Raw genomic sequence first — 24782 nt, forward strand, 5'->3', positions numbered from 1 at the left:
TAGAAGGCAGCATTTCTTGAGAGCTGGAGGGAAAGTGCTGTGGCTCAGAGCTGCTGATTACTGTGTAACTCATGAATTATTAAGTAATGAAGTATTTTGCCATGTAAGCAATTAAAGGTCCTGTCATCTATTGAGCTGGTGATTCCAGAACCACATTTGTATCTTTGTGACTGTTTATGACGCCACACAAATGTTTGTGTCTGTTCAGATGCCAGGCTTCTTCGTTTCCAGTTGGTACACATACACAGGGTGCAGAAATGTGTATGTGTAATCCTCAGAGAGGATTTCTCAGTAAATCTGAGGTGTCATCTACTGATTGTGGTCAGGATGGGTTTGATGGGGGAAATTGAGTATTGTTCTTTCCCCAGCAGTGGGGAAGATACTGTTTAATGGCTCAAGACAGGAGCCTCCTAAGTAAGCTTGTGTCTGGATATGATTTAAACAATTTCTTGTGTGGAGAGTAAAATTTATTATCTGAAAAAGCTGTAAAATGACTGCATGTTCTGCACACCCTGGCATTTTGGATCTGTCAAAAGAAGACAGATCTAGTCTGCAATGATGTAGAAACTGAAATACTAAAATAGCTGGCTGTTGCAATAAAATAGAAATAACAGGATGGGATGACAATCAAAAATCTTTTAAAGTTCCAGAAATAGATTTGCCCCTGAACAGCATCATTTTTTGTACAAGTAGGATCAAAAGTTTACACGTTTGGAGAACGGATCTGTCTTCTGATTCCTAATTTCTTAGTGTTTGGGCACCTGAGAGGGGCCATAAAATGTTGTGGAACTCTGCATCCCAGGCAGATCAGTTGTTTGGTTCTACTACAGCATATGAATAACTTTTTTTCAGCTGAGAATTCATTCTTAACAAACAAAAGCTGATTTACAGCCAAGAAAGATTCATGATCCCAAGTGCTAAACCCAGAGCTCTGGTTCTTTCAGTGCTCGAAACACTCGAAAATTTGGAAGTGACAACAAATTGGTTGTGAAATGAAATCACTCCACCAACATTAGGGGGATTTTGCAAGTAATCCTTGGCTTAGTCGCCAGGTTATTTTAACTGTGGCCCTCTGCTTCTGATGCAGATATTTCCAGTACTGAGAGGAAACTGTGAGTGGAAGCTTTCAGATGCAGCATGATTAAGTCAAGGATATAAAGATATGGATCTCTGAGGAGCGAGGACATGAACCCAAGTAGGACTGATTTGCTTTCCAGCTTTTTAAGAGCTCATGTTAAAACACAGCCCTGTCAGTAGAGCTCAAGAGGTAGCTTTTACATTGCAGATACACGGTGTCTGTAATAGGGTTCAGTTACTGTGCTAACGGTAAGTGAGGGATCTGCAAAAATTTTCCAGATTTCTAGAAGAAAAAAATAAAATGAATGCAGTCTGCTTCAAATAACTGTCTGCAGTGAGCAGTAAAATGGCTGTAACAGGGATCATTGCTTCGCACATGGAAAAAAAATAGGCTTTCTGTATACTTGTAATGCATTTGCTTAAAATTTATTGCACATGTATTTAAAATATATATCCCCTGTATAAAATAGTCTGTTTAAAATGGGACAACTTTGCCAATTTTCATAATATTTCAAATATGTGGTATAACAAAATGCATTCAAAGTATCATTAAAAACTGATACTTTTGGAACATTTAAATATGGTTATTTGTTGTCTTGAGTATCTTTAAAGAAGCATGTGTGTGGAGCATTTTTCAGATACATAACTGAGAAGAATAAAATGGAGATTTCTCCTCCCCTTCCGGGCAACCTGTGACAAGATTTAGTCCAAACTAATCGTGTATAGCAGGCTGAAGGTATCTTTGTGTCTTAACTCCCTGTGTAGTAGCAATATAATATTTTCTACTGGCCAGATTCAGTATAAAGTCCTGACTTTTTCAAGTGATGCAAAGTATCCATGGGCTTGGCTAAACACAGATAAACCAGCTTTACAGCTGTTTTCTGCTGCCAAAGGAGTGCAAAGCAGCTGGAACTTATTGGTGAATCTGGTCTTATATCTTTTCAGTGCATTCAGAAACCCGTGTGCTTGGTTGGGTTTTTGGTTTTTTGTTTAAACATACAGCAGGTTGCTGTGGGAAAGGCTGGTTTGTCTCCTGAAATGAGAAACCAGCAAGGTTCAGAACTCAGAGCTGCTGCATGTGCAGTACTTGGGCCAAGCTCTGCCTTCACAGCTTGAATATAACGAACAGGGAGCACTGCACTTACTTTGACGGACACATTTTATCTCTGGAAGTTGCTTGAAAATGAACCTGGAGCACTAATGCCCTGATGGCAGCTTTAGGAAAAAGAGGGAGAATAACTGAAGGTACAGAAAGTCCTACGATGGACAAATGGTGTGGGGGCGAGTAAGTTGTGTCTAAAGCTGAACAGGAAATAGGTTTCCCAGTCCACAGGGGAAAAATAAAGTAAAAATTGGGATGTAGAACTTTTCCTGCTTTGTGTCTGGATAACAATAGCAATTAAGAAAAAATAATTATGAACGAGACCATTCTATCCTTTGGTTAAGGTTATAGATGACTTCTGCTTTGAGTCAAGACCTCTTATCTCTGAGTCAAACCAGGACTTAAATCTGCATTCCTGAGATGAATCTCTCACCTTTATGATATAGGAGAGATGGGTAGGAGTAAAAAATCTTGGGGTTGCAACACAATTTGTGTTTTGGACATGGAACACTTTAAGTTTAAATTGATACATGCATACAAATGGTTTTATTTTGAGAAATCTGTGTTATTTGAAGAGAAATACTTTTCAATATTAATAATGATAATGAATTTAAAAATTGAACAGTTGGGAAGGTGCCTGAGGATTTCACACACTCTTTTTTCTCTGCTGGCTATTAAATTACTCCATGTGAAATATTTATGAGAAAGGACTGAGCCTATTTCTCAATAAGCTGTAGAATAATTTGGAATGTAAAAACATCTTGTGGATATTACGGCACAGAAAAGTTAATTACCTTCTTTAAAGTCTCATGAAGAGGTCCTGGAAACTGGAAGTGGAACAGGCACGTTTTGATGCTTCTTCCTGCATTTCATCCATGAACTGTTCTCTGGGTCTTTGATAGTCCTGTAGGTATCTTGAACTGTGATATTTTCCCATGAACTGAGCATTTTCTCTCCTCCTTTCCTCCAGATGTGACACCTGGCACTAAGTGTGTGACTGTGATCACGAATCTAGTCCCTCATTTTGCAGGAAGAAAAGATAGAAGGTGTAGAGCCTTTTATGACTTGCTACATATTGGGCACAGCCATTTTTGTGATTTCTGGATGTTCATGTGCCTCCCCAGCTTGTCAGGGTAATTCATTCTTGCACACCCCAGAAATTCCTATTTCATACTTCCCTTTCATGCTGAAGTGCTTTTTCCTTTGGGGAAGGTGATGGACAGTGGTTTTCCCTTTTGAGATGCTTGGCTTCTGTTGGTACCCTCTGGTCAAGTAGACATGGTTCTTGTCTTTTTTCCTTAAAATCACCCAGAACCTGCCTGAAAAATACTGAGCCTGAGTGACAGAGTATTTCTGAGGAGAGGGGAGGTTGTGCTGAATGGATATGGGGAGCTGTGAGGTTATTTTCCCTTCAGGATACTGAGTAGTGCCTGTGGCTTCACAGCTATTGAATTCTGGTGGGCTTCACACTCTAGAGCTCAAGTGGCAAGGGACAAACATGGCTGTGTTCTTAGCTTCCTACAAATGTAATTATTTCTAGGGGTTTACAAATTGATTGTGAATGTACTTTGATATATATTCTTTGTTGATTTTTAAATTTCCAGTCTTTTCAATTGTTGGACAGTTAAAAAGCTAGCCAGAGAAATCATAATCTACTGCAACTAAATACATTAAAAAATCCAATAATAAAATTATTGGGAAAAACCCCGAAGACATTTATAAAGTAATGTAGAAAAATGTAAATCGTTTAAAGAAACACCAAAGCATGGTGTAATTCACAATTATGTTAGTCAAATAACCATGAGTTGTTTTCAGTAGGAAAAAATGTGCCAGATTTAATCCTATAGACCAAGCAAGCACTAGAAAACACTGTCTTCAGAGATCTCCATCATGTTCAGAGGCGCTGATAGCAGTACCCTTCATAAAGGGGGTTTCCTTCTTTAGCTTTCTCACAAGAGAAAGGAGCAAGTGTAGGTACAGCTTTTTCTCAGGAAATAAAATCGAGGTATAGAATTGTTATGAGGGAAGGGGTTAGATGCAGGCATTTGGATTTGGTTGACTGAAGTTTCATATTCCTAAGGAAAGTTTGTAAAAGACAACAAAACACCTAAATAATGTATGACACTACTGCATCAAATAGTTTTAACTGGTTTCTGAAAATGGATTTTTATTCAGAGCCCTACTAATATCTTTTATTGTTTTCCTACTGTTATGTACAGTGTTTTTTAAGTTCACATTTTCATTTTTCTCCCTGCAATGCTGAATGGGCCATGTAGATGTTCCTTAATACTACATGCTATCTAATGAAGATGCAACTTTGAGGGTTGCTTGCTATTGTTTAAGCTTACCACTAACTAACTACAGGTTCAATTAATTGTAAGTTAGAGTAATTTTTCTAACTGTTGAATGGTATTCAACAATACATGTTCCTTGAAAACCTTGCTTGAGTAACATAATGAGCAAAGTATTTGAACAGAATAATAAACAATCCAATCAGTTCAAATCCTTTTCAGGCAAGTAGGATTCTAATACTTTTTGGCAAAATTCCAGTGAAATTATTAACTTTCTAAGAGGAAAAGAATATGTTCACCTTTACGGTATGATTATGATTAAACATAAAGTTCCAGAATTATTAAGAGAGTAATCTGACAGGTATTTTTATCCATCAAAATCTTGGACTGCCATAAATCAGCAGAAGTCCTTTGCTCACAAGAATTATTAGAAGACTAAATCAGATGTTGGCCAAAACAAGCCTTTAAAGTTTTAGAAGTTTATAAAATGATAAGTATATCTTTCTTAGGCAGTTCCTAGTTCTGGAGGACAGTTTAATCTGTCCTCTGTCAACATTGTTTTTTTGCTCCTTAAGGAAATATTCTACAATATATTTTTTTGACAAGTAATATGACTGCAGTCCACCCTCATCTCTTGCCAGATGGTAGTGTGAATTGTGTAGAAGAATTGTTTTGTGGCAAGATTTTGTTTATTTCAGGAAAAGTTCACCATTAGGCCTAGAGACTAAAACCAATAAAATTCTGGGACTAGTGAGTGCAGAGTGCTTTTATGCTGTTTGAGCTTTCAGAAAGCAAAAGCAGAAACCTGAATGGAATGCTGAAATGATTATTCGAGCTCATATGGATGAAGAGCTGCTACAAGACCCATCTCAGTTTTAACTCTATTTTGGAAAACTATATATAGATTAGGCACAGTCATGTCCATTAGTAATTTCTGTCTTCCTCTCATGTAAGCATAAAACTAGTTTAACAGAGTTTCCTGGGAAGAACATGATGAATCCAAAACACACAAGACCTCATCCAGCTTCCTGTCTGTAGGTAATGCTGCAGTCATTTTGGATTAGCGATAAACGCTCATGAAATTGGAAACAGGTTCTCCCAACTTTACACAAGAATCTGCAAAAACATGAATCCTTGTACCCAGAAAGTATGATTCCAATCCAAACATCATAAAATAATATACAGTGCATGCTTAACTGCATGCAGGTCCATAAGAATGTATTAAATGACATTGCCAGATGCCAAAGACAAATATGGTTTCAGCATTCAGATATATTGGAACCTGGAGGAGATGATGGCTTTTCTTGCACTGTTGTCAGGGCTGTATTTCTGTAAAATTATTTCTGTCCTTAGTTTCTGGTATCATTTCCCTCGTTCCTTTGCACACATGCTGTGACATTCTGTTGGACACCTGAAAAATCTCTGGTACAACCTTCTCAGCCCTGTTCAGATGTGCTGGCTGGGTGACCTCAACATTCCTTGAAGCCCCATAAGGGTACAAGGCCCCTTCTGGAAGTGCACAATGATGAAGATACTGGGGATGTCTTCACCAAATTTAGTGTAAAATGTATGGGCTTTATCCCAGGCTGTGAAAGTGAATTGCCACCCATGCACTTTCACCTGAACAGGTTTCATTTTTTTCAGCCAAGGTATTTACCCAAGGTCAGAGATCTAAGAGAGGAGAAAGCAGATACAGCCATCTTCAGTCCCTCATACAGCCACTGTAGCTTCTTCAGAGTACTACTGGGACCACAAAAACTATGAATAGAAATGTTGATCTGAACACCAGCCTCATGCAATTTGAGAGAAAAATGCAGATACAATGAGTAATTCATACTAGTCAGTATTCTAAGGACTTGGAGGGTGAAATTTCCAAGTTTAGAATTCAAATATAGAATCCAAACTAAAGACATAAATCATGATTAAATCATGCAAGTTGGGAGGCAATAATCTGAGAAAGCACTTACTCTGGGTATCTCATTAAAAAAAAAAAAAAAAAAAAAAAAAAAAGGAGTGGAGCAGGGTATTTGCCAGCACATAGCTCTAAATTTGGAGCTCAGCTGAAGCCATCCAGTGTGAAAAAACAATGTATTTTTGCTCATGCTTCCCGAAATGTTTAGGTTGCAGAAAATGAAAAGCAAACTCAACTTTTTCAACCATAAGATAAAGTAATAATAAAAGAAGGCTACAAGGAAGATGTGTAAAAATGACAAAACTAGCCAGGCTGCCACTTTCCAAAATGCTTTCTCATATGGGTGAAATGAATTAGGGATTTCCCTAAGCTTTCAAACTAACCCTGAATTATAGCATTGGTGCTAGGTGATAGCATCTCTCCCAGTAGGAACTGAATCAGAACAAGGATGTTCAGTGGCAACAGAAGATCCCCATACTTACCATTACAAATATGGGTTAAAATCTTACAAATTTGAAATTAATTTACTTTTTTTTTTATCACTGTCACTGATGTTGTTGCCTCTCTATGACAATTGTGGAGAAGTTTAAGACTGTGTACTTGAAGTCTTTCTTTTAAATGATCCACAGTGACCATTCATCGTATTTCATGTAATATCCCAAAATCACAGAATGGTTTGGCATGGAAGGGACCTCAAAGATCATTTTGTTCCAACCGTCCTGCCGTAGGCAGGGGCACATTCACCTAGACCAGGTTGGTCATAGCCCCATCCAGCCTGGCCTTGAACACTTCCAGGGATGGGGAACCCACCATAACGTTCTTGTCCTACAAGACTAGGGCAAATATTCCAGCTGTGTAAATGTTTCTAGCTGAAAATGAAAAGCCTTACAGTAAGAGTGCTTTCCAGGGACATGGATAAGCAGCACTTGGATCCCTGCTCCAGCCTCATGCCCCTCAGAATTGCAGTCACCGGCCAAGCACTCTTATTGGAATAGTGTTACTCCTGCAGCCTGGTCATTCATCAGCCATTTGTTTTTCCCTCAGAATCTGCAGCAAGAGCTCTTTCAGTTTTCGGCAAAACTTTGAAATTTCTTGCCAAAATCTTTCAATATGAATGGAAATTTCAGTTCCCTGGGAATTGACTCATATTTTGTCTTGGACCCTCCTCCTTCATAAATGCAATTTGTCTCCTAAAGTTACAGTTACCACAAAAATCTCAAAAAGTTTGCATTGCAAAGCATGCCTCCGGTGGTTTTCTTACAAAGCATGAAAAATGATAACAAACCAAAGCCTTACCACCATGCACTTGAACACTGTGAGATGGATTTTCTGTACTCTTTGAATAATCCCATTTCTTCAATACTATATCTAATTTCACGGATAGAGGTGATAAGGGAGGAACATGGAAGACTTATAGATTTACTGGCAAAACTCCATCTCTGAAATATACCTGTAATGGTACTTGGGAGAACTATTCCACTACTATTATGTTTTCTTTCACATGCAGCAGCAGTGGCAGAAGTACATAATGTTATTTCACAGTTACATTTCACTTTTACTTTAATAATCTCAAAATACACGTGACTTGCTGAACAATCCTTCCCACACATAACACCTTCATGTCTGCCTGATCTCAGATATTTATCTTTAAAATGTTTTTTCTCAAACAGGCATGCTAAAGCTTTGTGGAGTCAACAAAAATGTCATTTTATCACAAGTTTCTATTTTAGGTATCTTTGTGGTTTTTCCCTTTTTACTATTTCAGACCAGTCCTTTTTTGCTAACTTGCCCCTTATCTGCAAGCAAAGCAGTTCATTTTTGCAAGAATAACAGAGACCTTTCTCCAGGATTTCATTACTCAGATTTTCAGGTTCCTTTCTCAGAGAAATTAGTTTGAATGAGATAACTGTTAATATAACCATAATTTCTGGTTGCGAGAGCATCTAAGTGTCATCTGTACAATGAAATACAGCAGTATTTAATTTTACCTGAGTTTTTTTTGGTGGTTTTTTTTTTTTTTTTTTTTTTTGGTTTTTTTTTTTTTTTTTTTAACCAGAAAAGTAAGATAGAAATCCAACACAACCAAAACTAAGAAAAATCCAAGCCTCCAGTTGCAGGTAAGCTCTGATGGGGCTAGTTTGCATTAGCAAAGTTAAATAAATAAACAGAGGAACTTCTGGCTTGATTCAATGAGCCATACTTAGACTCTCACAAAGCCACTGTTGAAGGCGTGTTTTTGCAGGACTGCCACACTCCACAGGTCACAGGGACAAACTATGTCCATAAGGGAAAGTATTTTAGCTTTAAAAAACACAGGGGGAGGGGGGAAGTGCTGATTTGGGCATTCATAATCTCTATGGCACTGCAAACTCAAAATGCAGTAGCTCAGGCAGCATGTTTTTTGTCAGACTGCTGGCCTGCTTTTCTTTTAGGGGATCTAGAGACAGATGGAGCTGTGTAAAAGGAATTCCTCATATCCAAAGATTTTCATTCTTGCAGCTCTGCTTATGTGGCTTGTTCTGCACTGGTGTCACCTGGAGGCTGAATGAATGGACTAACAAATCCAAAGGGTGGAACTAGGGTGAACTGGGAGTTGCCCTGCAGTACCAGGTGCTGTCTCTCAGTAGAAATTGCCCAAATTTCTTATATATTGTAAATTCCATGTCCTTAATTAGTGACACCCAAAACATCAGGAGAGGGCTCAGCCCAGGTCTTGGTCTCAGCCATAACAGTGGTTTGTGAGCCACTGTTGTGTGACTCTTCAGCCATAGTAGCACTTTTCTTAAAAACCAGAGTGATGGCAGGAGGTAAGGATGACCAGAACTGGGTCAGGGGTACCATATCAAGTGTTCTGGTTTTGAGGTCTCTGCAGCATTTATTCCTCACAGGAGCTGCGACTAAAAGAGGACGATAAAATACTTCAGTTGTCCAGTTTAAAAAGGAGAGAGAGCAAGATATTTTTTCACTGTGCAAATTTTGTTCCCCCTTCCTGAGGGAGTGGTGTAATTAACATTGATTTCTTTTGCTTTCCATCTGTAATTGCTGGAGAAGCTCTGGTAGTGGAATTTTAACCCTACCATCTTTCTACAGCCTTAGCATTGACCTTAACGTTTCCCATGAGAAATAAGGGAATTTGCTTAATCTCCTTCTATGGGGCTAGCCATGGGTTATTGAAAATGACCTATAGTTATTGTGTCAATGCATAAAATGTCACAAGTAATTTTGGCAAACCTAAAGAGCAAACTAATTGAAGGACTTGTCAGTGAAAGTCAGAAAAAAAATCATCTGTTTTGAATATCTACCAAGGCTCAAATTCAGCTTTTATTTCATATATAAAAATGTTAACTCTGACACATACAGACCCTTTCTAGAACTAATTATGGTACAATTTTTCAGAAAATTGCATTAAATTATCTGATCAATAATCAAAGCGATCCAGATTAAAACTTAAAAGACAAATTGCTTTGCTAGTTCCTGCTTCGAAAGGAATGCTGAACTTCTGAAAGGAACAGGTTTTTCTTAAAAAGATTATTTTTAGGGGATATCTAGGAAAGCAAGATTAGCAAAACCATTGTGCAACTGGTGATGTAGGGTTTGTTAATCCCTGGGTCACATGTGCCAGGAGCTGCAGCAGTTACATATCCTTAAAGGTGGGCTGGTCAGAAATTAAGGAAGTGTAAATACAGAGCATCCCCTGATTAAATATTACTGTAAGGAGCCAAGGGATCTACATGTTTACAATGTGGTTGTTGCTGTTTTTGTTTGTGGTACCTTTTAATGGACTTGAAGAACCAAGAAGCAGCAGCTCTACACAGAAATGAACTTGCAATGAGGAAAATTTGCAGAGATTGCATCTGTTTGCTGGTAAATTACATCATTCTATTACTTACACACTCCCCAGCACCTTTTCCTTTTAAAATAACTTTCAACCAGGTCCTGGCTGATGCAGAATTACAGATTTTCATTTGATGTGAGGTTTTCTGACCGTTTATACCATTTATTCTTTTAATGTGTGTCATGAAAATCAAGCTGTTACCCCCATGAGATTTCCTGAAGAACAAAATGTGAGAACAAATTCTTTCCAGCCATACACCAAGGCAATGTGACTGACTTTTCAAGGCCTGTATGATGTAAGTGGGAGCAGTTTGGCTTTTGTTGTATAGCATATGTATATAAAAATATGTGTGTGTATAATAGAGATGAATGTAAAAATGTCAGCAAGGGAATATTTTAGGCTAAGTGTCAGGAATTGTTTCTTTGCACTGAAATCTTTTATGATAGAGAATAATTTCTCCATTGGGAGAAATGGTGGGAGCTTCTTTACTTGATTGAAAACTGGACAAATCTCTCGGAACATAGCATGGAAGAGTTTTATATTGGCAGAGATATCAGCTAAGCACCTAGGAGCTCTTTTCCACCCCCAGTTTGCATGGAAGATAGATGGATAGTTTGATAACCCTTGAGGCAGTTTTAGCAGCATAGTGCTAATGTAGCTTTTACACTTGCCAGACCAAGTTTTCAAAAGACACTTGGACAAACTGTGTCTGAAGTGGTTCATAAATTACACTGCATTATATCAGCAAAACTCTCTTCAGGGAGGTGACTTCAGCAGCAAGAAGTCAGTACATCCACTGGGATTATTGTTTTGTACTCTTGGGAAGTAAACCCATGTGAAAGACTTTCCTGTGTACCAATGAAAGAGAGGTGACCAGGAATGTGTCAAACATCACCCAGACTGAACCTGCCTGTCACCTTCCCTTGCATTTTCTCTAAAAAGTGCCTAGCTCAGAGAATCCCTTGGGTGAGTGTTAGAACTCTCAGTGTGCCTTGGCCCCACCATCACTGCCACAGGAGAGAGGATTAATTTGCTTGGAGAGGGGAAAGGGGGAAATAGTGGAATTTACAGAATGAATTGGAAAGGAGTTTACACCTGATCACAGAGGTAAGGAAACTTAGAAATTAAATAAGAGCATACAGATGGAAACATTTCCTGTTGCTGCTATGGACACTTTTATGGAGAATTTAAGCTACATAATACCTGCTTTCTTGTTAGGTTTGCCTTTCACAAATCCTCTAAAAGCATTCACAAATTGTGATGAGAACCGGTGGATGGTGTTCACAAATGGCCATGAAGGGAAACAGGGGAGGGCAGTTGTTCTGTACATTGATTTCTCTTTATCAGAAGATGCCTAGGTTTTCTATCTTTTTCGCTTCAGGTTTTTGAAAGTGACAGCTCTAAGTTCTATTTAAGCAGTATGTCTCACAGATAAATTCTGGGCAGCTGATAGATGTTTTCAGTCAGAGACATTGTCCCAGCATAGAAACTCCATCAACAGGCAAGGAGAGAATGGAGGGTCTTTATCCCTTTCATTAAAGACTTCTCATTGCTAAAGGACAATAATTAATGGTTTATGCTATGTTTTGGGATTTTAAAAAAGTATTCTTATTAATATTTTGGATAGATTTTTTCAAAGACTTGTACAGAACACTTGGATTCAAGGGTTCCTTTTGGAATCTCTGAGCACGCTGCAGAGCTGCTATTAAACTCTGTCCTGGTCACTAATTCTGAGTCCATGGGCACGTCTGTGTTTTATGTGTGTAGAGCATATGGCAGGGTTATGCTTGTAAGTGGAGAGGAAAATAAAAAGTTGTCACTGGCAGGAGTTCTGTGGAGTGTTTAAAGTGGATCCTGAGGGGTGTGGGATACACCTGTACAATAATTATCTATCAGGTGTTCTGTGGAATGCTTTAAGTAGATCCTGAGGGCTGTGTGATCACCTGTACAGTAATTACCCATCAGAGCCCCAGCAGGAGCTGCTTGAGCACAGGTGTTTCTCATGGTGATTTCCTCATGGTTATCTCTTTCAGGTGGGGAATGTACTCTTTCTCTCCTGTTCCACAGTTATCTGGAGGTCAGGATTTCCACCCCTGCTGAAAGTGGCTAAAACACCAGGTAAAGATGAAACACGTTTTATTGTTTAAACTATGTTCAGTGAGGAACTGAAAATTAGGTTATTTAGTGAAATAGTATGGTGGGATTGTACTTACCTAGAGTAATCATTTAAATGTGTATATTTATTATTATCCTTGGGAAGTTAAACTCATGTGTACAGCCAGAAAGGCTCATGTAAAGAGTGTGAGGTGCAGGAGAAAACAAAATGTTTTCTGTCAGATAATTTGATGGATTAATCTTAGACTAAGATTATTTATTTATTTATTTATTTATTTATTTGAGAGGTATAGTTGATGGTAATTAATTTTAAATTAAATCAAGAGGGGTAAAAAGAGTTGCATTGGGCCTAAGTGAAAAAGATGTGACTCTTTGCAACCTTTATTAATGTTCACAAAGCCTCTAATTAATCAGAATCAGTGTTTAGAGCCATAATTCAGTTGTATCAATGTTTCCAAGGAGACCATCACTGCTCAGTGCTGTGACTCAGGTGTTTTCAGAAGAGCTGAGAGACATCTGTCCATGTGACTTCCCTTAACTCATAGGAGTACTTTTTAGGCAAAAAGAGAAGGAAATTTGAAGGAAAGATGAAGTAAAGGTCTTAATGAATAAATAGTATTGCATAAATACTCAATATTATCATTCATAAGATCTGACAGGACATAAACAGGAAAAATCTTGTTAGGTAACCTGCCAAAAGCTGAATATATCCTAATATGTCATTTGTCTTCTTACAGTCATTTAAATCCCATGAACAAATACAGAGGAAGGGGGGGAAAAAATCTAAATTCAAATTATTTTTAGCCACCAGTGTGTGGCAAGGAGATTTTTCCAGTGCACTGGGGTAAAGAAATGGACAGGGAGAAGGGAAGCTTGGAGCTTGAAACTCCAACGATTCCTTTTATTTATTTATTTTTTAATGTGGAAGTAGTTGGGAGCAGGAATCACTCTGCTTGCAAAAAGGCCTGGAAAGGACTAGCATATGTGAGGAAAGAGGCATCTTTGGAGGGATTGGCACAGCCAATCTTCATGAGGTTATACTGGGATAATAATAAATATACACATTTAAAGGATTACTCTAGGTAAGGCCTTCTTCGACCCTCTTTCCTGGAGCAGAATTACTTTGTATTAAAGGAATTGTCTGAGGCAGCAAAATGAAGTACTTTGAGCCTGTTTTATGAGCCATCTCTCTCTCCCTCTGGCTCTCTCTCCATACATATCTGTGTGTAACCTATTTTAAGTGCACAGAGTTTGAGCTCTAGCACCATTTGAAAGTGTTACACTTGGCGCGTCAGGATTTCCAGCACGCCAGATTAAAGCCTAGGTCCTTTGGAAAGGGGCCGTGCCACTCAGTCTGGTTTGCAGCAGGGGTTATGTATCATTTGTAAGTTTTTAATCATATTTCAGAGCTGTGAAATGATGCCCTTTGGTGCTCAGCCTGTTGTTTTCATCAGCTGCCTGGCTGTGTTTGAGCTCTGGGAAGCTGATAATTTGGGGATCATGGCTCACTCCTTCACAGAAGGTGTTGGGAATTATGAAAATAGGAACAGAGTTGGATGGGTTGTAAATGACTCCAGATTTCAGATGGGCTATGAGGCTTGAGAAGTATCACAATAAGCAGGCAGCAGTGCTGGTGGGCCTGATTTCACTCAGAGAAGGGCCTCTAGTGCAAGTGGTGAGATTTTCATGCAGTGTGGTAGGAGGTGCCAATTAATCAGCTAGAGAGATTGAGAATTGCCTAAATTAGCACCTTGAAAATAATCTAAAATAAAATAAATTGAAAACACTTGGAGAGTCTTTAGGCTATTGGGCAGGGAAAGAGATTTTGCAAACAGGTCTTATTGCTGAGTTAAAATGACTGATTGTAGCTTTCACTGATTCTAACATTTACATTTTTTTCATGTGAATGTGTTTTGCCTTCTTCTGAAGAGGATTTGCAGAGTGAAGAATTAGTCAATTTTTTCATAATCTGGTATTTTAATAATAGCTATCTGAACACTTGGGGACAGTTTGCCCCTGCATGAGGAGGGAAATGACACTGCTGCAAGGAGGAAAGAAATCCTGCACTGAAGAGAAGTGTTCTCAGCTGGAGAGACAACCTGATACCAGCAGCCCACAGCTTCCTCCAGACTGTGCAGCTGAAGAGATCATTGCAGTGATGGTGCTGATGCACCATGGCACTGACAGCTCTGTTAAATTATTAACAAAACATAGATATCAAACAGATAAAGAGATTAACCCCCCCCCCCAAAAAAAAAAAAAAAACAAAAAACAAACAAAAAACAGCTGCTTCAAAGTGGAAGTGAATAGTTTAGAGTACAGGGCTTCCTGGAATGTTTTCATTGATATTTTCTGACAGCTCTTTTCACTGCTGCTGATCCAGTATTCCTTCCTCTTTGCTGCTGTTGAAAAGATTTTTCTTAGGAAATAAAGATATACTTTGGGATTTCTGCTGGCAAAAATAAATACACTGTGTCCTCATGAAGAAATAAGTGAATAGGATCCTATTGTAAATATTTTGCAAGAGGGAGATGGGGTAGAGACTGAGGCACAAGGAGCAAAACATGTTTCCAGAGGTCAGCCTAATTTAGTACCAAAAAAAGCTACCAAATACCTAATGATAGATTTCTTCCATACAATAATCTATTTATAAAGATACTCCTGATACTTACAAGTGTAATGTAAAATAAGAAAACATTTTTTTTTCTAATTTTTTTCCTGCCTTAGAAGATTGTATTTTTAAGTCAGTTTTAAACTGTTTTGAGCTAATTCTTATCTGCATCACTCTACAGTAGTTCTTGTCACCACAAAGAAAGTTTTTAGTGTTTTATCAAGCGGTTGTTTTATAAAAAAAGCTATTTTTCCAGAATAACAGTTCAACTTCTAGTAATGTAGCTGTCTAAATTTTGGAGAGAATCAGGGACTTTGATTTACATGGGCAGTATTTTATGAAAAGTAGTTTTAGGGTACCCCCAAAACACCCACAAAAACTCATTAATTCAGACCCCTTTCTGAACAGAAAAAATGTGACATTCTGGGCTTTGGAAAAAAAAAATAAGAGTTATGCTCAGAAAGATAGAGGAGCTGCTGAGGTTAGCAAGGAAGGATATTAGGTGGGCTAGAGGAAGGTGCTGCTTTGGAAAGTTTTCTTTAGAGCTATTTATGGAGCTTTAATTTTAGCAGAGAGTGGAAAAAAGAAGGAAGGACGAGATGGGTGAGGATCTCAGGCAGGCACTCTTTAACTGAATAGTATTTTCAACATAGCTGTAAGGATAATATCAATATTGATTTGTTGGTGTTAATATTTTGTAAATATTTTCTGTCTCATCAAGTGCCTTGAAAAATTATCTTGTCACTTCAATGTAATGGCAGGGTTTTTACTCCTGAAGTTTCTTCACAGGCTAAAATATGCTAGCTTTGACTTAAGCCTGACAGTAAGAAAGAGATAATTCTGATTTTTAAAAAGAAAAAGGAAACTTTTACTAGATTTACCCCAAAATGACATTTGGTTTGCTCAGCTATTTCTCATGTGAAGTGTCAGTATGGGATCTATTTTTTTAATACTATTTGGTAAATAGCCAAGTATCCCCAAGGCTGGCATCCAGCTTTTGGAGATCAAGAGATCTCAGATCACAGGAGATAGATGGTATTCTCACCCCTGCAGAGGCTGTTGAGAGGGGAAGTGACAAGGTTACTCAGTGGGTTACAAATCAAATTGGAGGTGCTGAATAAGAGACCATAAAATTTAGTCAGACTAAATTATCATGATTGTACCTCTGAACCTAAAATCTTTTCAGCAATGAACCTAAAAATAAAATATCCCTAGAAAATCCTTCCTCGCCTGACTCTGTTCTGGTTTTTTTCTGCTTTGAATTTACTGGGCTTTCTTTTGTTCTTTTTCCTCTAAGGAAATACAGCACTACTGAATTATCCTCAGTAAATCCTAAATCTGCTGTGGGAGTTGGGAGAGGCAGCAGAGTCCTGGATGAGGTGCACTGATAGTGATTCCTGCAGAGTAGAAAGGACAAAGATGACACCACTTAGCACAGAACAAAGCAGCATCATGGTTTTGAGTGTGGTTCTTGCAAACCTCTTTGGGATTATAACTAATTTCTTTTTTTTTTTTTTTTTGTACAATGAATCTGTGTCAGTGTTTGATTTTTTGGTGAGTAGGTTTCAATTCTCCTTCTGCATCAGCAAAGGCATTTATACCAGAAATTTCAAGAAGCCTTATTCTACTACCTGGAGTGGAGGGGGAAATCTATAAAAAAGTAAAGTAAAGAAAGAATTCCACACATCCACCAATGTTTTTCTCATTCCCCAAGGCTCTCTTCCTTTTCTTGGTGCTGAGAATAATTTTTCTTTTTACTGTGTTCTTGAGTAGCTCTCACCTAATATATTTTATCTTGCTAATAAATTAGTTTTCTGATAGTTTTTAGTGTGTTTGTGACACTACCTGGGTCTTAAAATTGGTAATAAATGACCACAGCTCATAAAACTTAATCTTAGAAAATGAGAAATTGATTCTCATCTTGTTTAAGTGCTCAGATACCATGGTGTGTAAAATAGATAATAATTTTGTGTGATTCTTAGTCCTGTGCTCTTACCTGCCCAGGGACACGCTCTTTAATTTTGTAATGAGTAAAACTAGAAAGTTTGAATTGTGAGAATCAGGTAAGACTTCTTTTGCAAGAACTCTACGGAGTTGTGGGATTTCAGTGGTAGCCGGAAACAGCATAGGGATGGTGGTTTTGAAACCTCTCCAGTGAGTGAAGCATAAATAGAAAATATTGCCACTTCTCACTGTGAAGGACTATATAAAATTTTTCACTTTTATTTGTAGATTTTTTCACTTTTATTCCGGAAAGTTTTGTAAGAACAGTCAAGTATTTCCATTTCTCACTGAATCTGGCCAAGTTTATGCCCCCCATCACCATGAAGTGCTTTTGCTTTGGCAGGAGAAAATGAAGATAAATTTAATCAGTCTTCACATCCCTGTGGAAGCTGTGGATTCATTTTCTTTCCAGGAAGAGAGGAGCACTAAGAACAGTTTAACTTGGTCAGATCACTTAGCCAGGATCCCGTCTTTGGGGCCAGAAGTAGCTTTTATAGGAAAACACAAAAGTCTCAATAGTGACAACTATATAAAAGGTGACTGATATACCCCCTATTATTGTGGGTAACAATCAAGATTTTGTGCAAGGAAAAGAGAATCAGCAGTACTGGTCAGTCTAGAAGGATTTTCAGGTTTTTGCAGGCATGCTTCTGAAATAAATTTTGAGGTGAAAGCCCATTTCTTTTCTCTGGATCTCCAGTACCATGCTGCCTTAGTGAGGCTGTTCCTTGGAATTTTATTTGTTTTGTTTTGGTGGGTTTTTTTAAGCTCCTGAGCTCATTTTTATGACAGTGTGTGATGGCTCCAAGATTTCAGTTCCTTGCTGGTAATCACCACTTCAGAGTCCATTTTTTTTTGAACAATTAAGATAAAATAACATTAATTTGTATAAATGTAGAATGTAGCACACAGAGAAAAAACTGTCACCTTCTTCCCTACTCATTTAGACTCACAAGTTGTCTCTACATAGTTGGAGCTCATCTTTATTATCTTGGATAGGAGTCTCATATCATATCATTTTTCATGATAAGCTAAAAATGTATTTGGGAACAGAAAGACCTGTTTGTTCTGGAATAGGAATTTGAGTCTGTCTTCACTCAGCTGCAACTTACCCTCATGGTAAAAATAGCCAGAATATGGGAAACAGTGGTGTCCCTGAATCTAACACCTCTGTTTGATTTTACTGGGGTCTGGTATTATTCCTTCAGTATCAAAGTGCCAGGATTCAAAATAAATACTGGTGAGTAAAGTGAAAAAAAAAATAATCCAGAGATTGTAAATTTGTTCAACACCTACATTGGAACACAGCAACAAGTGAAGTTAACAATAGAGATTTCAGTACTGATGTGGAGGGCAGGAGGGGAGTTGGGTACAATTTAGGAGCTGCAGCACAGTTAAGCCCTATTTTGTTAGGAGACACAAGCAATTTTATACTGTTATTTTATGCTGAAACATGGTATGAGAACTTGTAAAAAATGTGCATTTTTCTTGTTTAGCTAAACACTTCCAAGAATAATGAACAAAGATGGACAACTATTAGAAGACTTTATGTATTTTAATGTTACAAATGGGAACTGTAGGATTAAAACAAAGACATCAAAATGCCATATGCTGATTTTTATCTGTTACAGAATCAATTCAGCTGCTTGTAACTTTAGGTTCTTATTACTGCAGAGGTGAAAAATGCAGTCTTTGTGAGCCTTGTAATCAGTTCCAAAACCTTGGATCCTAAGCCACAAGGCATTTAAATGCCCTGGGACCTTGCTCTTTATCTTCTTGGAGGTAAAAGTAAATCCACAAAGAAAGTGCAGTGATTCTTCCACGTGTTTGGCCATGCTCATTCCCCTCCTCTCCACTAATGTTCCTTAATGTTTTCCCTGCTGTGGGCTTCCTTTAGCCCTGTGCTTATACCTGATGGATGATCCATGTCCTGGAACCTCTGTTCTCTTGGGCTCCCAGCCTAACCTTGAAGCCTTCAGGTGTCACATATATTCAGTGCCTTGGAATTCTTTTTTTCCATCCATTTTAATCCTCTATCATCAATCTGTTAACAATGGCTGCATGTTTTGTTTCATCTCAGGAAACATCTGGAATAGCCATACATATTTAGTGGTCTTTTGTTGAAAGGATCTTTTTTTATTTGGTTTCATATGTCATTTTTCTTCTTTCATATACCTTGCTTAGCTACCTATTTTCACTTATATATATGTTGGGTCATGAATTTGTAAAGTGGATCCTTGTCCTGCCATCAAATAATGTGTATGAGAAATTGCTTATTTATGCAGCTTTTTAAGAGTAAGTCTTCTGTAATATTTGAGTTGTTTGACATAACTTTTCAAAACAAGTAAATAAACAAAACATTTATAATGTTTTAGAAATGACCAACCAATGTGACTAGGTGCAGACTTAACAGTGCAAATGATAAAAAAATAAAACAAAAACCAAAACCAAAAAACCAAACCAACAAACAAACAAAACCCCCAAAACAAAACAAAAAAAAACCCACCAAAAAAACCCAAAAACAAAAACAAACAAAAACCCTGCTATATAAAAATCTGACAGAAGGTAGAAGTGCAGAGCTTATCTAAGTGCATCATAGTCATAATAATTTTAATAAAAAATAATTGTAGTGCAAATCTTTTGTATAACAGCCTGTTGTATAGGGCTCTTGGATGGGGAAAAAAAAAATTAAAAACCAAGAAGTAGATTTGGGGTTCATCTGTGTTCTCAAGTCTTCAAACCCTGTTCTGAAGGACTGTGCTTTGAGAACTAAGCTGAAATATAGTAACAAAATGGTGGTAAATGGGCTGAGAGGGGGAAGGTATTAATCTTTTCCTCGAAGTCATGCCACACATAACTAGGAGTAGTGCAAGAATCTGAAGAAGGGCCAAAAAGGGAACAAAAATTAAATGAGCTCTGGACTAGGGCATCCTTCTGAAACAGGGAGTCCTGTTTCTGATATGGTTTACCCTGAGGGGAGCAGAGGGCTGTGTGAGCAGCATATGCTCTCTGCTGTCATAGGCTTGAGAGACATAAACACCTCTGAGCACCACAATTAGATGGATTCCCTCTTGGTTGAAGGCACATTATCTTAACTCTGTCGCTGCCTGTGCTGGTGACATCATGAAATTACATCTACAGAAGTGCTGGCCTTGTATTTAAAACTGTCTGAGAGCTCTGTTTGTTGTGTACCTTATATTTGGTGGGTTATACAGTTGTTTTTTCTCCATGGCTCCTTTGAGGAGAGATGATTTTGTAATTTTTGAACCACGGGCAAATTCACTATCACTCTTGGCTAGTGCATTTATGGACTTTGCTTTCAACCTGGTTTTAAAACTCGTTGATCTGTCTCTCTGGCTTCTATGTTTTAGGGGAATCTAATGTCCCTATAAACATTAAGATTTGGCCACGTTCTGTTCCAATGTAACAGCACCTCAGAGCTGTAGGAAGTTTTATTCCTATTGCACATCTGCAGTGAGAGCCAGGCATTTGAAATCTGAGCCCCTTAAGGGCCCATGTCTCGGAGATATTGATCATCTCCTGCAACTTTTTGTCTGCTTTCAATTCCCATTGCAGCCAGCGGGAGTCGAGGCTCTCTGCACCTTGCAGGATGAGGCTCACAGAGGTTGCTCTTGGAGGAGGCTGTCTGCCTTCAGCTGGCTGGCTAATCTCTCATCAGATGGCTCCATGTGTTGTTGAACATCCCAGATATTGCTGCTGTCAGCTGAAGGTAGAACAATATCTGCATTGTCTGGGCTCGAGCTGAAAAGTTGCTAAGTGAGAGCAAGCTGGAGTCATGGATTTCAGCTTTCTTGAAAATTTGCATGTGAGGCTTCATTTTAGAATATTGCCTGTACTGAGAATGGGCATATTTTCCAGGAACCTTGGTGTTCTGGTAACTTTTTCTGTTTAATAGTGTAATAGTTAAAGCAGGTTAATAATTAAAGGTGGGCTTAACTTCCAGGTAGGGCTTATATCCTGCTCAGACTAACAATGATACAGGGAGCTGACTTGAAAACTTCAGCTCTCTGAGATGGTGGAGACAGTTAATGTGTGATAAGGTCCCAAAAGGATCTTCTAAAATAGTTGTGAACATTTAGTATGACTGGAAATGAGAACTGCATCTGAACCAATGGGAGGTGAGGAGGCGGAAAACCTCACCTGAGCACAGGTTTTTTTTTAATGGAGGGCTAAAGAAAAGATTTCTAGGACCAGGGCCCCAAATTCTAACACTTTTGAGGATATGAACAGTCCCTTTTTGCTTCTTCTCATAGAATTTATGAATAAAGAAAATTATTGACATGAACACAGGAACATTTTTACAGGAGGTGACAGTGGATAACTTCATGGATCCTTTTTCCTTACATTCTGTGAATAAAAGATTTTCTGAAAGGAGACTATACTAAAGTATAAGCCAAGTTCTACTTTCTGCAGAATTCCAACACTTAAATAGTGAAGAAAAAAAAAAGATAATTTAAGGCACAGAAGGAGCTTATTTTTAGGACTCTGAAGCACCTGTCAAACGGAAATTGTACAGAACCTCAAAAAAGCAAACCCAAAATACCTTAAAGTAGCCAACAAAAGTCGGAGGAATTATTAAAATATTGAGCTTAGCACTTACTGAGTAAACGCCTTTTTCTCCCCTACTTTCACACAGCTATTTTATTCTCCAGGACTCCATTCCTAAATGGGACAGGACCTTCTTAGTTGCCTTCCCAGTCAGAGCTTTGGTCTTGAGTTTTTCTGTTTTCACTGGAGTCAGCTTAGGCTGTATTAAGCCAAAGTGCACAGTGCACTGGACAGGTGAAAACTGGCAATTTAAAAGCGTGATGCCTTTTCCAGAGACTGGATCTATCCTTATCCTAGGCAATTATTTTGGCAGTGCAGTTTCTGTTTTCCAAGCAGCAATGCTGCCAAAGATTTTGGACAGTCAGTGGCTAAAAATTCTGCTAAAAAAGTTAAATATAAATCAGCAGCATGTTGAAATCGATAGGTGGATGTGGAACAGTAAACACAGAAAAACAGAAACGTATCTGCTACATCTTCCTTAGATTTTGTTCTTTTGCTGCAAATATCTGCTGTGCCTTTGCAGATTCAATATTGATAGTTTAAAAGGACAATAACTTCTTTGTGCAATAGTGACCAACAGCCTGATGCACATATTGTCATTAAGTAGCCCTTGCAAAGATCTTTGCAGCTGATCAGCATTATTCTGAATTATTTAAAGAACTGTTGTATATTTACTGAATCTTCTGATACTGAAACTTTTCTGTCAGAGCAAAAATTATTCATTTAGGGAACCTCCTAAACCCAATCTGAGTTTCCTTGATGTGGAAACCAGGGTGTGGAAAGAGGAAATGGTTCATATCAGCCTCTCTGTTTTGAAGATAGGACATTGCCAAGATGTGCATCTGAAGCCAAGGATGCTCCTGGATGCCATGATACAGTTCTACTTACAACTGACCCTGGTGTGGGGCTCATGTCCCAGCTGTCAGTGCTCTTTCTTCAGGAATAATTTTCAGAGTGATATTATGATTGGTTCAGTCTCCAAAACAGTTATTCTGGGCTCTCTGAGGAAAAAATTATTTGTGCTTTTATATAAAGAAAATATTTGAAAACCTAGGTATAGCTTGGTCTTGCTTTTCCCCAACTGGAAGAAATATTCCTGCTTTTAAACAATTTTAACAGCTGCAAGAAAGCCATGGTTGTATTTGATCTCTCAGTGAAATTAATTCTTGTTGTTAATAAAACTTGATGTCTTGGACTGGGTGTTTAAGAAATTGCTGTGCAGCAGATGTAACAATCAGTGTGGGAACAGTTGTCATTAAAATTCTGTGTGTATCAGAACAGATACAGAACCCAAACATGCAGAGAAAAAGATGGGTTTATTGGTAGAAATATGGACACTTCAAGGATTAGGTATGAATTTTCTGGATATTTTTGTGATCCATTTAGGTTCCTGTCTTGTTTTAGGCTGTATTTAACTGAATTCACGTGTCTCTCTGATGTCCCTGGGAGTATTTACCTGGGTAATTCATGCCCTTAAATATATTAGGCAGAAGTCCTCAGGGAGGTGTTTCAATAACAAAATAAAATAAATTGGAAATAAACTAATTAATTAAGAATTCTGATATTCATTACATTGTATTGATGTAAATCAGATACTGGACAGAAGTAGAAACAAAATGATAGAGGTGGTGGCATTTCCTGTAAGATTTCTGGTATGGTGCTTGTCATTAGATAAGGAGGATCAGAATTTTACCATGGAATTAACTTGTATTAGCTTGTTTTCCATGTCACTGTCCAGTTGGTCTGACTGCAGAGAGGGGATGCTGGACATGGGCACAATGAGATGGGTTTTTTGTGTCTGAGTCACCTCCAATAAAATAGAGAGGGGATATATGCAGAAAATGGCTACTCTTGGGCTAATAAACGTAAGAAACTGAGTGTACATGTTAATTTCCTGTGGGGAACAGAACTGGAATTACTGTGTGGCTTTTTTTTTTTTTTTTTTTGAGTTCTTAGTGATGTAAACCTCTTAGTAAAATGACATTACTTTAAAGATCATCTTTGCGTTCTGTAATAAATATATGAGCATTAGAAAGTAGGAGCCTCTACAATGGTAATGACATGACAACATTCTTCCTCTGATAATATGACATACAGATCTTTCCTCTGTGCCTATGAAGTTTAGGCTTGCATATTCTTGGGTTGTTCATGCTTATTTTTTGAAGAAACCCTGACTGTGGTTGTTTACCACACTCACATTTTTAGTTGTTTGCAGTATGAACTGAAGATGCTTTTATTTGTTGCAAATGCTTTGTCTGTTTTTCAACTATTATTCTTTTAACACTCATTTGCTTCAACTCCATTATTTAAAGGCAAAACAAACTAAAAAAATAAAAAATAAACCCAAGCCACCCCACAAACTGTGAAAGGCTGATCAAAAGCTCATTCACTCTGCTTGTACGTGTGATCTTATCAGCCTGGCCCTTTCCTTTCCAGATGTCACAGTTTTATGTGGTGTAATTTATACATCTCATTACCCAGATGGTCTAAGAAGGCAACAGCTTCTGGGAGGTAAATGCTATTTAATTCTCTACATCCAGGGTCTATAAAAAGAGAGAGAAACTGGTCAGTAAAGTGTCTGAATATTGCAATATACATTTGGGAACTGAAGCCTTGAACCTACTGACTGTGCACTTGACCAGATGTAGCCTCATCTTTACAGGCAGCAACCAGGCCACCAATAAAATTATTCAAAATAAGACTCGAGAGTGGCAATCACAGGACTGCTATTCTCATCACAATGAATTCAACTGTGCACAAACAGTGAGGGTTTAGTTCTCATTCACCCTGAAATATAACGGGTTTGAGGGGAGGGGGGGGGTTCTGTCTTTTTTTAGGTTTTGTTTGTTTTTTTGTTGTTTGGGAGGGTGTTGGGATTTTTTTGCTGGGTTTTTATGTTAGTTTGTTTTGTTCATGTGGTTGTTTGTTTGTTTTTCCCAGAGAAGTATCTGTCAGTGAACAGATATTTTTGGGAAGAAGAGATGTTATTCAGTACAGCTTAAGAGAACTGATAATTGGGCACAAAGGGCTTAATTATTTTTGTTCTTGGATGATGGTGTATAGCACAGGAATCTCACTGAAATTAGAATCACATATCTGAGGGCAGAGCTGACCCATATAAAGTAAGTGTGGCCTCCCTCCTAAATGCCAGAAGCTACTGGACAGCTTTCAGAATGTCTCCTTGGAAATTACTTTAGGTCAGCAAAGAACCAGACAGAGAAGTATTTCAAATTACCTTGTTTTTGTAAATGTTATGTTAGTTTTTC

Source organism: Vidua chalybeata, chromosome 4, assembly GCF_026979565.1.
Source record: "Vidua chalybeata isolate OUT-0048 chromosome 4, bVidCha1 merged haplotype, whole genome shotgun sequence".
NCBI classification, from domain to species: domain Eukaryota; kingdom Metazoa; phylum Chordata; class Aves; order Passeriformes; family Viduidae; genus Vidua; species Vidua chalybeata.